The 15,036-nt window shown below is 43.1% G+C and overlaps 1 non-coding gene across 1 annotated transcript; it reads left to right on the top strand.

Moving 5' to 3' along the window:
• The first annotated feature begins 2,241 nt into the window (after positions 1-2,241).
• On the top strand, positions 2,242-2,313 carry TRNAS-GCU (transfer RNA serine (anticodon GCU)). Its single transcript has one exon. It is a non-coding gene; the product is annotated as a tRNA-Ser (tRNA).
• Positions 2,314-15,036: the final 12,723 nt, after the last annotated feature.

The raw sequence follows: 15,036 nt of genomic DNA, 5'->3' as shown, positions 1-15,036 counted from the left end.
ACTAAAATGACTGACAAGACCTTTTGGCGGCCCTTCTGTTAGCCTCTTCCAGGTGACCTCTCTCAGTAAACCTTCTGGGAAATGCCGCATTGTTTTTGGTGGTTTTCCTCACCCCTGCTTTGTTGTCAGTCAGAAAGCTTAGGTTCACAAGACACTACAGATTGAATGTGTCCCACCAAAATTCCAAGGTTGCAACCTAATCCCTAACGTGATGGTATTTGGACATGGAGCCCTGGGGATGTGATGAGGTCATAGGTGCAGCTCTCAGAAATAAGACTCTCATTGCTGTTCACTTGTTGAGTCCTGTCTGACTCTTTGCGACCCCATGGACTGTAGCACGCCAGGCTTCCCTGTCCTTCACCATCTCCGGGAGTTTGCTCAGATTCACATCCACTGAGTCAGTAATGCTATCTAAACCATCTCATCCTCTGCCACCCTTTTCTTTTGCCTTCAATCTTACCCAGCATCAGGGTCTTTCCAATGAATCAGCTCTTTGCATCAAATGGCCAAAGTATTGGAGCTTCCACCTCATTCCATCCAGTGAATATTCAGGATTGATTTCCTTTAGGGTTGACTAGAAATAAGATCACTACCTTATAAAAGAGACCCCAGGGAATTCCCTGATGGTCCAGTGGTTAGGACTCTGCTTTCACGGCCGAGGCATCAGTTCAATCCCTGGTCAGAAAACTAAGATCCCACAAGTTCATCCAAGTTAAATAAAATGATTAATTTGAAAAAATCTTAAAAAAAAAAAAGACCACAGAGCTCCTTTCCCCTCCTGCCATTTGAGGACATAGTACAGCTCATCTATGAACCTGGAGGTGGGTTCTCACCAGACACTGAATCTGCCAACCCTTTGATCTTGGACTTCCCAGCCTCCAGAACTATGAGAAGTAAATGGTGTTTATATTCCACTCAGTCTGTGGCATTTCTGTTACAGCAGCCCAGACAGACTAAGACGCCAGCAGTGCCTCATGCCAGGAAAACATACGTGGGACATACAAGATCTTGTCCAAAGAGAACGAGTTCAGGTATATGTTAAGTCGCTCAATCATGTCTGACTCTCTGTGATCCTGTGGACCGTAGTCTGCCAGGCTCCTCCATCCATGGGATTTCCCAGGCAAGAATACTGGAGTGGGTTGCCATGCCCTTCTCCAGGGGATCTCCCCGACCTAGGGATTGAACCCGGGTCTCCTGCATGGCAGGCAGATACTTCACCTTCTGAGCCACCAGGGAAGCCCTGAGCCACCTTGTTAACACAGGCAGAAAGGTTCCAGTTACCAGTGGATTGCTTCTGAGATCTAAATGTACCCTGTATTCTTTGCTTGGCAATAATCAAACTGGATCTTATATATAACCTTTGCAGCTTGCATAATGATAAAATTGTAACTTTGTCACAGAGGGTGCTGGGAGGACATTAGGGTAGGAAGGGGCTCTGCCTCCTGGTTGCAGGTACCGCTCTGGGTCTGCTCCTGCAGTAGATGAAGCTTTCACAGGCCCCCCTGCCGCAGCGCTAGCTGGCCACCAGTACCTGGCACCTCCCACGCATGGTCTTCCCCACACTCCCTAGGAGCGCTTCTCTGTGGAGGGCCACTGGCTTGGCACTTTCCGTAAGAGCCTTCCCTGGGACCCCCTCCGGGAGCTTTGCACAGAGCTCGCCCAGGAAGCCTCAGCCATGCCTCCTCCAGTGAAGCTGGATTTCAGTTCTGAGATGAGGGGGTGATGGCAGCAGCAGGCTTTTCCAGATTTGTTCCTTCGCTGGTGCTCTCTGTAGCCTTCAGTGGGTGCCCCCTGTATCTGCCCTTCTTTGATTCTCAACAGTTCTTTTTACCCTTTACTAGGCAATTCCCATCACTCTAATTCCCTGTTCCAGTTAATACATGTCTATATTGCAAGCATGCATGCTCAGTCCCTTCGGTCATGTCTGACTCTTTGTGATCCCATGGACCGTAGCATGCCAGGTTCCTGGGTCCTTGGGATTCTCCAGGCAAGAATACTGGAGTGGTTTGTCATGCCCTCCTCCAGGCGATCTTCTGGATCCGGGGATCGAACTGGTGTCTGCCTGTGTCTCCTGCATTGCTGCCTGTGTCTCCTGCATTGCAGGCAGATTCTTTACTCACTGAGTCACGTGGGAAGCCCCAAATGTCTGTTTTACGTGGTCCCTAGTCAAATTACTTGTGGTTTACGTGTCCTGACTGGACCCTAATGGATACACTATTCAATAAGTGGTAGCTAGGGGTTTCCCTGGTGGCTTAGAGGGTAAAGCGTCTGCCTGCTATGCGGGAGACCCAGGTTCGATCCCTGGGTTGGGAAGATCCCCTGGAGAAGGAAATGGCAACCCACTCCAGCATTCTTGCCTGGAAAATCCCATGGGCAGAGGAGCCTGGTGGGCTACAGTCCATGGGGTCACAAAGATTCGGACACGACTGAGCGACAACACGACACACACACACACAGGGACCTATCATTTTTTTGTGCAATCTGGAGTTTCTATAACATGGGATTTCCCCTTCAAAAGAAATAATATGAAATTACTAATAGAAAATTAAGTACGCAATTTTGGGGGGATCTCATGCAAATAAGGGACTCTGAAACACAGGCTTCACAGTAAAGACTGTAGCCCGCCAGGCTCCTCTGTCCATGGGGATTCTCCAGGCAAGAATACTGGAGTGGGTTGCCATTCCCTTCTCCAGGGTATCTTCCGACCCAAGGATCAAACCAGGGTCTCCGGCACTGCAGGTGGATTCTTTACCATCTGAGCCACCAGGGAAGCCCCAGTAAGTCCACCACTGAGTGGCAATTGTCTTCTTAAGGGAAACATGTGTGGAATATATGTGTCTCAAGTGACCTTCTTCCTCAGCATCATAATGTTGAAGAAGCAGAATTAGTTACCTGGACACGTCACATGTAGAGTCAGCTCCCTTGTGGCTCAGACAGGTAAAGCATCTGCCTGCAATACAGGAGCCCCGGGTTTGATCCCTGGGTAGGGGAGATCCCCTGGAGAAGGAAATGGCAACCCACTCCAGTATTCTTGCCTGGAAAATTCCATGGATGGAGGAGCCTGGTGGGCTACCGTCCATGGGGTCACAAAGAGTTGGACACGACTGATCGACTTCACTTTCACATTTCACATGTAGTGTGTTTTGAGGAACTGCTCATCAAGAAATGTCAAGACCTGCCCAACAGCCTGTCTTCATGTTTCCACGTGTCTTCCCCCCACCACCCCAAACTATCTCTGCTGCTCCTTTTCCGACTCTTCAAGGCTTTTCCACTCAACTGCTTTTCTACCTGCCCTTAGGCTCAAGTAATTCTTTCCTTACTTCTGCACAAATAAATCTTAAAACATATCTTATTATGGAACTCACCAAACTAAAATGTAAGTATTTTCTGTGTCTCTCTCTCCAAGTACAGTGCACATATTAGATATTCCCTAAATGCAAGTTGAATTAAATGATTCCAATTTCAGATGTTAAAAAAAAAACACCTGAGATTAGTCATCACTCTTTAAATCAAACCTTGTGAGTGATGATTCCTTCTATTCAAAGTTCTGACAATGAGATTGTTAATATGAAGTAAGGTACTATTTTCCAATTTCAATTTTATAGACATTAATTCTACATTGCATAATGCATGTGTTAATATAACAAAATCAATTCCCCCAAAGATGATTTGAAGACAAACTAGGTATCAAAGAATCGGACACATCAACACAGTGTTTTGAAATGGCTTTCATTTAATGATATTAACACAGAAGTTACAGCCACAATCAATCATTTTCCATCTTGTATTCTCCCAATAAAAAGGAAGTCCATTCTGTAGAAAGTTTAGATCATTCTATTGAGGGAAAATGACCCAATATTTTCTTTTCTTTTCCCCGATATTTTCTAACAATACTGCTTAATTACTTAATCAAACACCAGTGAGGCAAAACATTGCCATTTCTTCCTTCCACCCAACAAGTCATCCAACCAGTCAGAACGATGCTAAGCACAGGTCTAATCTCAGAAATCCCACATCTGATCTAATTGGCCCCTTCTTTTTCCACATTGTTTCTTGAAGTAAAGCAAAATTTATTTACTACCTCACACATCCATGTCCCTAGAAATCCCTAGATAGATTCAGATTTGATCAAGTCAGACAAGTTTCTTTTCAGTCATACACATAAAATCTGGAATCATGACAGATAAATTTGATTTATGGCCCATCTTGAGTCTCTGTATTCAGAATGTTTCCACAGTTTCACTTCCCATCCATAAGCTCATTAGAACAAAACACTGGAACTCTGATTCCTTCCTACAATGACCATCTTTTCAAGTCAGAGCCAGAGGGCAAAACTAGAGAAAAAGATGAGGAGCAGAGCTGGAGAACATGAAGATAGTTCCTCTTCTTGACCTTCCCCCCAAGTCCCCAAAGTAGACCACCATGTGGGCTTTTGAGTGGGGGTGGCATTTGGGGGATACAGATTCCTACCCAGGAATTTTCTTAACGTTTAAGGGAAATCCATTAGGATGGAGGTGGATATTTCTTTAATTAATTGTGTAGCTACAAGGAAAAAAAAAACAATTCCTAAGGGTTGTGAGTTAGTTCAGACATAGGAATCCAGTAAGAAGTCAAGAGGACTTCACAGTCCCTTTCTGGCTTTCTTTAAGGTCCTCTTCACATAACCTTTGAAGACTAAGGTCAGAGACCAGAAAAATTAATTCTCTCTCCCTTCTTTCCTTATTCACCCCCCACAACTTGAGCCCACCCTCCAATCTTTAAATATCCTTTGTTATAAAGGCACCAGGTGGGTTCATCCCCGCCTAGTGGGCATGAGTGCTAAGTCATTCAGTTAGCCTGTCCATCTCTTTGAGACACCATGGACTACAGCCCACCAGGCTCCTTTGTCCATGGGATTCTCCAGGCAAGAATATTGGAGTGGGTTGCTATGCCCTCCTCCAGGGATCTTCTCAACCCAAGGATCGAACCCACATTTCTTATGTCTCCTGCATTGGCAGATGGGTACTTTACCACTAACACTACCTGGGAAGCCCGTCTTTGTTCTATGGCTCATTCCCAAATTGATTACCTCAGTAAACCATTATAAGAAGCATTCTCAACTTGAACAAGAAACCCCACACTGCAAGATTTTCTGAGCCTTGAAGATAATGTAATATAAATAAACCTGGGAAGACTGCAAGCTGACCCAAGGAGGTCTACAGTGGATTGTCAAAAAACTGACAGGGAAAATTCTGCAGTCAGAACATGTAGCATTTGAGCCCCAACTCCATCACTTACTAGATGTGTAATTTTATTTTTTTCTTCTGTAAAATAAAGATAAAATTACACTTTAGTTCATAGAAATATCACAAAAATTAAATGAGATAATGCATATGAAGTGCATTGATATGGTTACTTATCAACAGTGATAGTTAATTTTGCTAATGTGCTTGTTCTTCTGTAAGAAGCTTTTCATTCCAGGGAGACGCTCTAAGGTGAGTTTAACTATGATTTTTTTCTTATTTTCCTGCGGTACTTTTTCATAGTATAACTGTTCATGGATCAGAGCATCCTTCATTGTTCTCTCCCAGTTGTTCAGTGGTCATCTGCTACAAGGACCAACTGTTTCAGGAGAGGCAGAGACAGCCCTCTGTAGAGACAGGACAAACTAGAAACATCAGATATTTCACAACTGCATTTAATAAAGCTGCTTCCCTTGTGGCTCAGCTGGGAAAGAATCCGCCTGCAATGCGGGAGACCTGGGTTCGACCCCTGGGTTGGGAAGATCCCCTGGAGAAGGGAAAGGCTACCGACTCCAGTAGAGTCTGACAGGACTGAGCAATTTTCACTTTCACTCTTTAATAAAGCTGCATTTACAGATCATGAATCTCTTCTCTTTCTGTGGTCTAGGTTACAAAAAGACTATTTTACAGATTTTACTTCTTGTGGCTATGAATATTAATTATTTAAGAGCACAGTGGGTGATGAGGGAGTTGGTAATTCGGGAAGAAGGGGTCCCGAGTAGAAAACACAGCTTCCTAATTTGCAGGTGACATGACTCCCTGGATACAAACAACAAACACCTTCATGATTCCTAACTTTTATGCCTTTGGAGTGGTGAGTGGTGGCTGCGTGGCGCTGGGGCGGCCGAGAGGAGATACCCCACGTACAAGGTCAGGAGCAGCAGTCGTGAGGAGATACTCCACGTTCAAGGTCAGGAGCGGCAGCTGTGCTTCACTGGACCAGCCATGAGGAGCTAACCCACATCCAAGGTCAGAGAAACCCCAGTAAGATGGTAGGCGCTGGAGCGACTGTGAGGAGATACCCCACATCCAAGGGCAAAGGAGAAGCCCTAGCAAGATGGTGGGAGGGGCAAATTTGCGTTTAGAATCAAACCCCATTCCTGCCAGACACGCTAATAGGGCTCAAACAAACCTTGTGCACACCAGGACTCAGGGACTTCACAGAGACTGAGAGAGAAATGTGTTTGAGCATCTCCTGTGGAGGAACGGGTCAGCAGTGGACTGCCGCAGGGACAGGGGCTCTGGATGCAGCAGACTTGGGTATGGCAGAAGCCCTCTTGGAGGAGGTCGCCATTAACCCCATCACAGAACTGCCAGAACTTAAGACAGAACTGGGAAAAAACTTCTTGGAGGGCACAAACAGAACCTTGTGCACCAGGACCCAGAAGAAGGGAGCAGTGACCCCATGGAAGACTGACCCAGACTTGCCTAGGAGTGTCCAGGAGTCTCCAGCAGAGGCGTGGGTCAGCGGTGGCCTGCTGCAGGGTTGAGGGCACTGAGTGTAGCAGTACATGCCTGGGACCTTTTGAAGGAGGTCGCCATTATCTTCATTACCTCCCCCATAGTCTGGCCCCAGGTAAATAACAGGGAGGGAACACAGCTCCACCCATCAACAGAAAATTGGATTAAAGATTTATGGAGTATGGCCCCCACATCAGAACAAAACCCAGTTTCCCCCTCTGTCAGTCTCTCCCAACAGGAAGCTTGCATAAGCCTCTTATCCTTATCCATCAGAGGGCAGACAGACTGAAAACCACAATCACAGAAAACTAACCAATCTAATCACATGGACCACAGCCTTGTCTAACTCAGTGAAACTATGAGCTGTGTAGGGCCACCCAAGATGTACAGGTCACGGTGGAGAGGTCTGACAGACTGTGGTCCACTGGAGAAGGGAATGGCAAACCACTTCAGTATTCTTGCCTTGAGAACCCCATGAACAATATGAAAAGGCAAAAAGAAAGGACACCGAAAGATGAACTCCCCAGGTTGGTAGGTGCCCAATATGCTACTGGAAACTGGTGGATAAATAACTCCAGAAAGAATGAAGGGATGGAGCCAAAGCAAAAACAATACCCAGTCATGGATGTGACTGGTGATGGAATCAAAGTCCAATGCTGTGAAGAGCAATATTGCATAGGAAGCTGGAATGTGAAGTCCATGAATCAAGGCAAATTGGAAGTGCTCAAACTGGAGATGGCAAGAGTGAGCATTGACATTTTAGAAATCAGCAAATTGAAATGGACTGGAATGGGTGAATTTAACTCAGATGACCATTATATCTACTACTATGGGCAAGAATCCCTTAGAAGAAATGGAGTAGCCATCACAGTCAACAAAAGTCCGAAATGCAATACTTGGATGTGGTCTCAAAAATGACAGAATGATCTTTGTTCATTTCCAAGGCAAACCATTCAATACCATGGTAATCCAAGCCTATGCCCTGACCAGCACTGCTGAAGAAGCTGAAGTTGAACGGTTCTATGAAGAACTACAAGACCTTCTAGAATTAACACCCAAAAAAGATGTCCTTTTCATTATAGGGGACTGGAATGCAAAAGTAGGAGGTCAAGAAACACCTGGAGTAACAGGCAAATTTGGCCTTGGAGTACAGAATGAAGCAGGGCAAAGGCTAATAGAGTTTGGCCAAGAAAACACACTGGTCATAGCAAACACCCTTTTCCAACAACATAAGAGAAGACTCTACAGATGGACATCAGCAGATGGTCAACACCAAAATCAGATTGATTATATTCTTTGCAGCCAAAGATGGAGAAGCTCTATAGAGTCAGCAAAAACAAGGCTGGGAGCTGACTGTGGCTCAGATCATGAACTCCTTATTGCCAAATTCAGACTGAAATTGAATAAAGTGTGGAAAATCACTAGACCATTCAGGTATGACCTAAATCAAATCCCTTACAATTATTCGGTGGAAGTGAGAAATAGATTTAAGGGACTAGATCTGACAGACAGAGAGCCTGATGAACTATGGATGGAGGTTCCTGACATTGTACAGGAGACAGGGATCAAGACCATCCCCAAGAAAAAGAAATACAAAAAATAAAAATGACTGTCTGAGGAGGCCTTACAAATAGTTGTGAAAAGAAGAGAAGTGAAAAGCAAAGGAGAAAAGGAAAGATATACCCATTTGAGAGCAGATTTCCAAAGAATAGCAAGGAGAGATGAGAAACCCTCAGTGATCAGTGTAAAGAAAGAGAAGAAAACAATAGAATGGGAAAGACTAGAGACTCTTCAAGAAAATTAGAGATACCAAGGAACACTTCATGCAAAGATGGGCTCATTAAAGGAAAGAAATGATAGGGACTTAACAGAAGCAGAAGATATTAAGGAGAGGTGACAAGACTACACAGAAGATCTGTACAAAAAAGATCTTAATGACCCAGACAATCATGATGGTGTGATCACTCACCTAGAACCAGACATCCTGGACTGTGAAGTCAAGTGGGCCTTAGGAAACACCACTATGAATAAAGCTAGTGGAGGTGATGGAATTCCAGTTGAGCTATTTCAAATCCTAAAAGATGATGCTGTGAAAGTGCTGCACTCAATATGCCAGCAAATTTGGAAAACTCAGCAGTGACCACAGGACTGGAAAAGGTCCATTTTCATTCTAATCCCTAAGAAAGGCAATGCCAAAGAATGCTCAAACTACCACACAATTGCACTCATCTCACACACTAGTAAAGTAATGCTCAAAATTCTCCAAGCCAGGCTTCAGCAATACGTGAACCTTGAACTTCCAGATGTTCAAGCTGGTTATAGAAAAGGCAGGGGAACCAGAGATCAACTTGCCAACATTCACTAGATCATCGAAAAAGCAAGAGAGTTCCAGAAAAACATCTACTTCTGCTTTATTGACTATGTCAAAGCCTTTGACTGTGTGGATCACAATAAACTGTGGAAAATTCTGAAAGAGATGGAATACCAGACCACCTGATCTGCCTCTTGAGAAACCTGTATGCAGGTCAGGAAGCAACAGTCAGAACTGGACATGGAACAACAGATTGGTTCCAAATAGGAAAAGGAGTACACATCATGAGAAATGCTGGGCTGGAGGAAGCACAAGCTGGAATCAAGATTTCCAGGAGAATATCAATCACCTCAGACATGCAGATGATACCAGCCTTATGGCAGAAAGTGAAGAAGAACTAAAGAGCCTCTTGATGAAAGTGAAAGAAGACAGAAATGTTGGCTTAAAGCTCAACATTCAGAAAACTAAGATCATGTCATCCAATCCCATCACTTCATGGCAAATAGATGGCGAAACAGTGGAAACAGTGTCAGACTTTATTTTGGGGGGCTCCAAAATCACTGCAGATGGTGGGTGCAGCCATGAAATTAAAAGACGCTTACTCCTTGGAAGGAAAGTTATGACCAGCCTAGACAACATATGAAAAAGCAGAGACATTACTTTGCCAACAAAGGTCTGTCTAGTCAAGGCTATGGTTTTTCCAGTGGTCATGTATGGATGTGAGAGTTGGACTATAAAGAAAGCTGAGTACCGAAGAATTGATGCTTTTGAACTGTGGTGTTGGAGAAGACTGCTCTGAGTCCCTAGGAGTGCAAGGAGATCAAACCAGTCAATTCTAGAGGAAATCGGTCCTGAATATTCATTGGAAGGACTGATGGTGAAACTAAAACTCCAAAACTTTGGCCATCTGATACGAAGAGCTGACTCATTTGAAAAGACCCTGATGCTGGGAAAGATTGAGGGCAGGAGGAGAAGGGGACAACAGAGGATGAGATGGTTGGATGGCATCACTGACTCAATGGACACGAGTCTGAGTAAACTCCGGGAGTTAGTGATAGACAGGAATGCCTGGCGTGCTGCAGTCCATGGGGTCACAAAGAGTCGGACATGACTGAGCAACTGAACTGAACTGAATGTGTTATGGTTAGCTATAGACTTAATTTTTAACAAATCTGCCTAATCCTTTATTTTAACACATCTTTTCTGTCTTTTGACTGGAACAACTAAACTAGTTGACTCTCAACTGAATGAGAGACAGAGTTAAGAACAGTGTCAAACTTCTTGAGAACATCAGGCATGCTGACCCTTGGCCCTTTGAATGGTGTCCTATTACATTCATTAATCTGAATGAAGTGAGAATCTCTCCAATTATCCATGAGTCACTAGCCACATAACAGACACACACACACACAGACACACAACTATGTAACAGAACCAACCATACTAAAATATCCTTCTCTTCCCTCTCCTTGGGCTTCTGGAGGGAAGGCTTCTTGCTTACTGGATGAAGTGAAGTGAAGTCGCTCATTCGTGTCCAAGTCTCTGCGACCCTATGGACTGCAGCCTACCGGGCTCCTCCATCCATGGGATCTTCCAGGCAAGAGTACTGGAGTGGGGTGCCATTTCCTTCTCCAAAGGATCTTCCCGACCCAGGGATCGAACCAGGGTCTCCCACATTGTAGGCAGATGCTTTACCGTCTGAGCCACAAGGGAAGAAGACAGGGAAAAACTGAAAGAAGCAGAGAGGACAGTGTGATCTCTAAAATAGAGAACTGGAAAGCTCATGATGAGGGTTGGGGAGATTTGGGGTAGACAGCTGAGAGTGAATGATTCCAGCTGTAGGAGAGTCAAGAGAATTTAAGAAGTAGAGCTGTGGTTTATAAACTGGGTCTTTTTTATTTTTTTTCCAAGAAATGATTTCAGTGTGAAATTTGAAACCTACAGTGAGGTAAGAATGGATTACACAGGGCTCTGGCAAAAATTTGGGTTATACTGCCTAAAGTGGAAAATTATTACAGTTTCAATAGAAGTATGACCTTGTATATATTCAGCAAATTTTATTATTTTACCCACTGTACATAAATTCTCTAGTCTTTCCAGGGAGACACTGAACTAGATTAAAAATTATTTTCCAGATGTTGCCTTATGATCTAGGGGCCAAACCGCATCTAACATGCATGGAACACTGAAATTCTGTTAGAAAATAAAAGAAAAAATATTTAGTTTACATTTCTCTACCTAGATAACCTATGCGTGTGTATGCCAAGTCACTTCAGTCTGACTCTTTGAGACCCTGTGGACTGTAGTCCGCCAGGCTCCTCTGTACATGGGATTCTCAAGGCAAGAACACTGGAGTGGATTGCCATGCCCTCCTCCAGGGGATCTTCCTGACCCAGGGATCAAACCCATGTCTCTTGCATCTCCTGCATTGGTAGGTGTGTTCTTTACCACTAATGCCAGCTGGAAAGCCCGAGATAACCTACAGATAAGCTTAATTCACTATATACTTCTAGGAGGTGACGTGTAAGCATTGTTTTACTTAATAATGAAGGAAATCCCAAATACAATATAATCTCTAAGGCATAGATTTTAGGAAATAGGAAACAGTTGGTTATTTTTAATTCATTCTTAGTAGGTAGTTGAAAGACTAATATTACATGAGTCTATCTGAAGAATGTATAAAACTATGTAAGTATGGAAAATGTTAGTAAAATGTGGTTAATTTTAGTAGCCATTTAAATATTAAGCTTATAGATTTTAGAGATTTCTAAAGACCTATGTACATAATACTAACAATACCAGGTATAGAATTGTGTTTATGACTATATGTTATAATGCACAGAAGTGATGACAAAAGGAATATTAATATATCAATGTACTAATAGTTATTTGTAGATGGCAGTAGTGAAGTAAATTTTATTAAAAATTTTCAGGGTTTTGTAGTCCCCTATACCAACTAAGGGCTTCTCTGGTGGTTCAGACAGTAAAGAATCTGCCTGCAATGCAGGAGGCCTGGGTTTGATCCCTGTTGGAAGCTGAGTCAGGAAGATCCCCTGGAAAAGGAAATGACAACCCACTCCAGTATTCTTGCCTGGGAAATCCCACTGACAGAGGAGTCTAGCAGGCTGCAGTTCATGGGATCTCCCAGTACAGGTGACAGACTGGGACCTGCATTGTTGTGTTCAGTGGATAGACTTACAGGCCTGAAGCCCTAGGCTGGAGAATCAAACACTAACTCCAAGTAAATTGTGTCAGAATGGAATTAAATCATAGGATTCTCAGTTGTTGTCACAGAATTGATTGCTGCGTTTGTAGAAAACCCACAAATCTGGCATTAGAAGTGTTAGAGGAGTTTGGAAATGTTGTGAGTAAAGGAGAAACACAGGGATGCTTTCCTTAAACACATGGGCCTTTCTCTATTTGCCAAACTTATTCATTCACAGAATGATGATCACCCACATGACAGAGTATAGATTCATGAGGGCAACAGTTAAGAATTAAGAATTTGTAGAAATACACTTGAAGATACAGCATTTATCTGTTCAGATTATAGACTTTTAAAAAATAAACTAGAATCTTCAAATGAAATTTATTTTCTTGATTAAACCAGAAAATATGTAGCATTCTTCTACTTTTACCATTCCAATGAAAAAAGGCAAGACGATAGAGAAAATAAAGTATCTATATGCCAACACCAAGAATAAAGAGGGGAAAATAACTTATTCATCTTTTTTAAAAAACAAGGCTAACCATACAGATTCAACTACTTGACTTGTAATATTAGTTAAAAAAAAATTTTTACTAGGGTCATTAGTTTCATAGTAATTTTTTAGAAAGCCATCTATGAGATGAAAATGGATTATGACAGACTAAATAGAAAAACTAGAATTCTCTTTCCATGTGCCTTAATTTGGTTGGAGTTTTGGAAAATCAGTTACCAAAGAAATCAAACAATTGAGCAGACCATTAAGTTCTAGTTTGTTATTGTCTTGTTGCTAAATTGTGTCCAACTCTTTGTGACCCCATGGACTGTAATCTGCCAGGCTCCTCTGTCAATGGGATTCTCCAGGCAAGAATATGGAGTGGGTTGCTATTCCCTTCTCTAGGGGATCTTCCTGACTTAGGGATCGAACCCACAACTCTTACCACATCTGCACTGAAGGCAGATTCTGTACTGCTGAGCCACTGTGGAAGCTGATTAAGCTCCAGATGAAGTCCACCCTCCTACAAACGAGAAAACTCAGCTCTAGTGAGTTTGCTCACTGGCCTCAGGTCAACAAGTACTCAGTGGAGGAGCCAGAACTCAGCCAGGCTTACATGTTGACAAATCCATGCTCCTGACATTGGGTGATTCATCCTCTTTGTCTAGTCCACACTCCTCCTGTACAGTCAAGGCAGGTTTAAGGGCTTCTAGGAAGCCTTGTGGTAGAGAATTCTGGGTAATGTTGCTCAGTTTCTTGTCTCCCAAACTTACTTGGCCATAGAAACTTTTTACCTTTTAGCAGCTATAAACGTTCTCTGGGAATAAATTTCAGGCAATCCTGAGATAGTCCAAGGATACCAGCTACAGAAATACAGGGACTAGATCTCACAGATGCTACCAGCAGTTCATGTGGTTACTGATACCAAAATGCATTGGGGGAACCATTTCTTCTATGTGACTTGCCATGGACACACATACACTTAGGCCACTGACAATTCAGCTCAATAAAATACCTACGAAAGCATAAGGTGGACTTGGGCTATCAGACTGTGCCAGACACGGGAAAAGGCACCCCCCACAACGAAACGGGGCACAGCTGTCATGCCTTCCAACAATCCTTCAGAGCATTGGTGCCCTCTCTCAGGAAGTGGTGTTTTGCTTGTGACAAGGACTTTCTAAGCAGAGGACTCTGCTCTTAATAAGTCTTGCCCACTTCCTCCAGGTTTAGGAAGCGCAGAGGAACAGAAAAATACATCTGTAAGCAAGTATATTTTCCAAATTTGTGCTTGTCTTCTGGTCAGCAATCCTTTCATAGAAACAGCATACACAGTGTATTCATTTGACTTTTTTCATATCTAGGACAGTTTATTCAAAGGCATACATGTTTGATAATAAACTTAGCTTCAGAAGAAATGGGAAGAAAAACCAAGCATATTAACCCATTCATGTCACTGGTACATCCCTTCCTGCCTTGCCCAGTGACTTTAAAATAACTGCTATTAAAGTACTAATGAAACACATGAAAAGATGCTCAACATCACTCAGTATCAGAGAAATGCAAATCAAAACCACAATGAGGTACCATTACACGCCAGTCAGGATGGCTGCTATCCAAAAAGTCTACAAGCAATAAATGCTGGAGAGGGTGTGGAGAAAAGGGAACCCTCTTACACTGTTGGTGGGAATGCAAACTAGTACAGCCACTATGGAAAACAGTGTGGAGATTTCTTAAAAAGCTGGAAATAGAACTGCCATATGACCCAGCAATCCCACTTCTGGGCATACACACCCAGGAAACCAGATCTGAAAGAGACACGTGCACCCCAATGTTCATCGCAGCACTGTTTATCACAGCCAGGACATGGAAGCAACCTAGATGCCCATCAGCAGACGAATGGATAAGGAAGCTGTGGTACATATACACCATGGAATATTACTCAGCCATTAAAAAGAATTCATTTGAATCAGTTCTAATGAGATGGATGAAACTGGAGCCCATTATACAGAGTGAAGTAAGCCAGAAAGATAAACACCAAAAGTACTAATGAATGTTCTAATTACATAGCTTTAATAGACTTATTAAACAGTAAATGGTGATTTCTTCTCATAAGTACCCAATTTACTACAGAAAAACTAATAAATTTGAGGCCAGAGAGGACTCAGATAGAGCGACTATTGGCCAAATAAAACAGAATATAAATGTATAAGGAAAACTGAGCGTGCCCAAGTAATTTCCACATTTCATTTTATAAAATCCCTGAGATGTTCCTGAACTTAGA

This window comes from Odocoileus virginianus, chromosome 8, assembly GCF_023699985.2.
Source record: "Odocoileus virginianus isolate 20LAN1187 ecotype Illinois chromosome 8, Ovbor_1.2, whole genome shotgun sequence".
In the NCBI taxonomy this organism is placed as follows: domain Eukaryota; kingdom Metazoa; phylum Chordata; class Mammalia; order Artiodactyla; family Cervidae; genus Odocoileus; species Odocoileus virginianus.
This window is presented reverse-complemented; position numbering and strand designations above follow the sequence as displayed.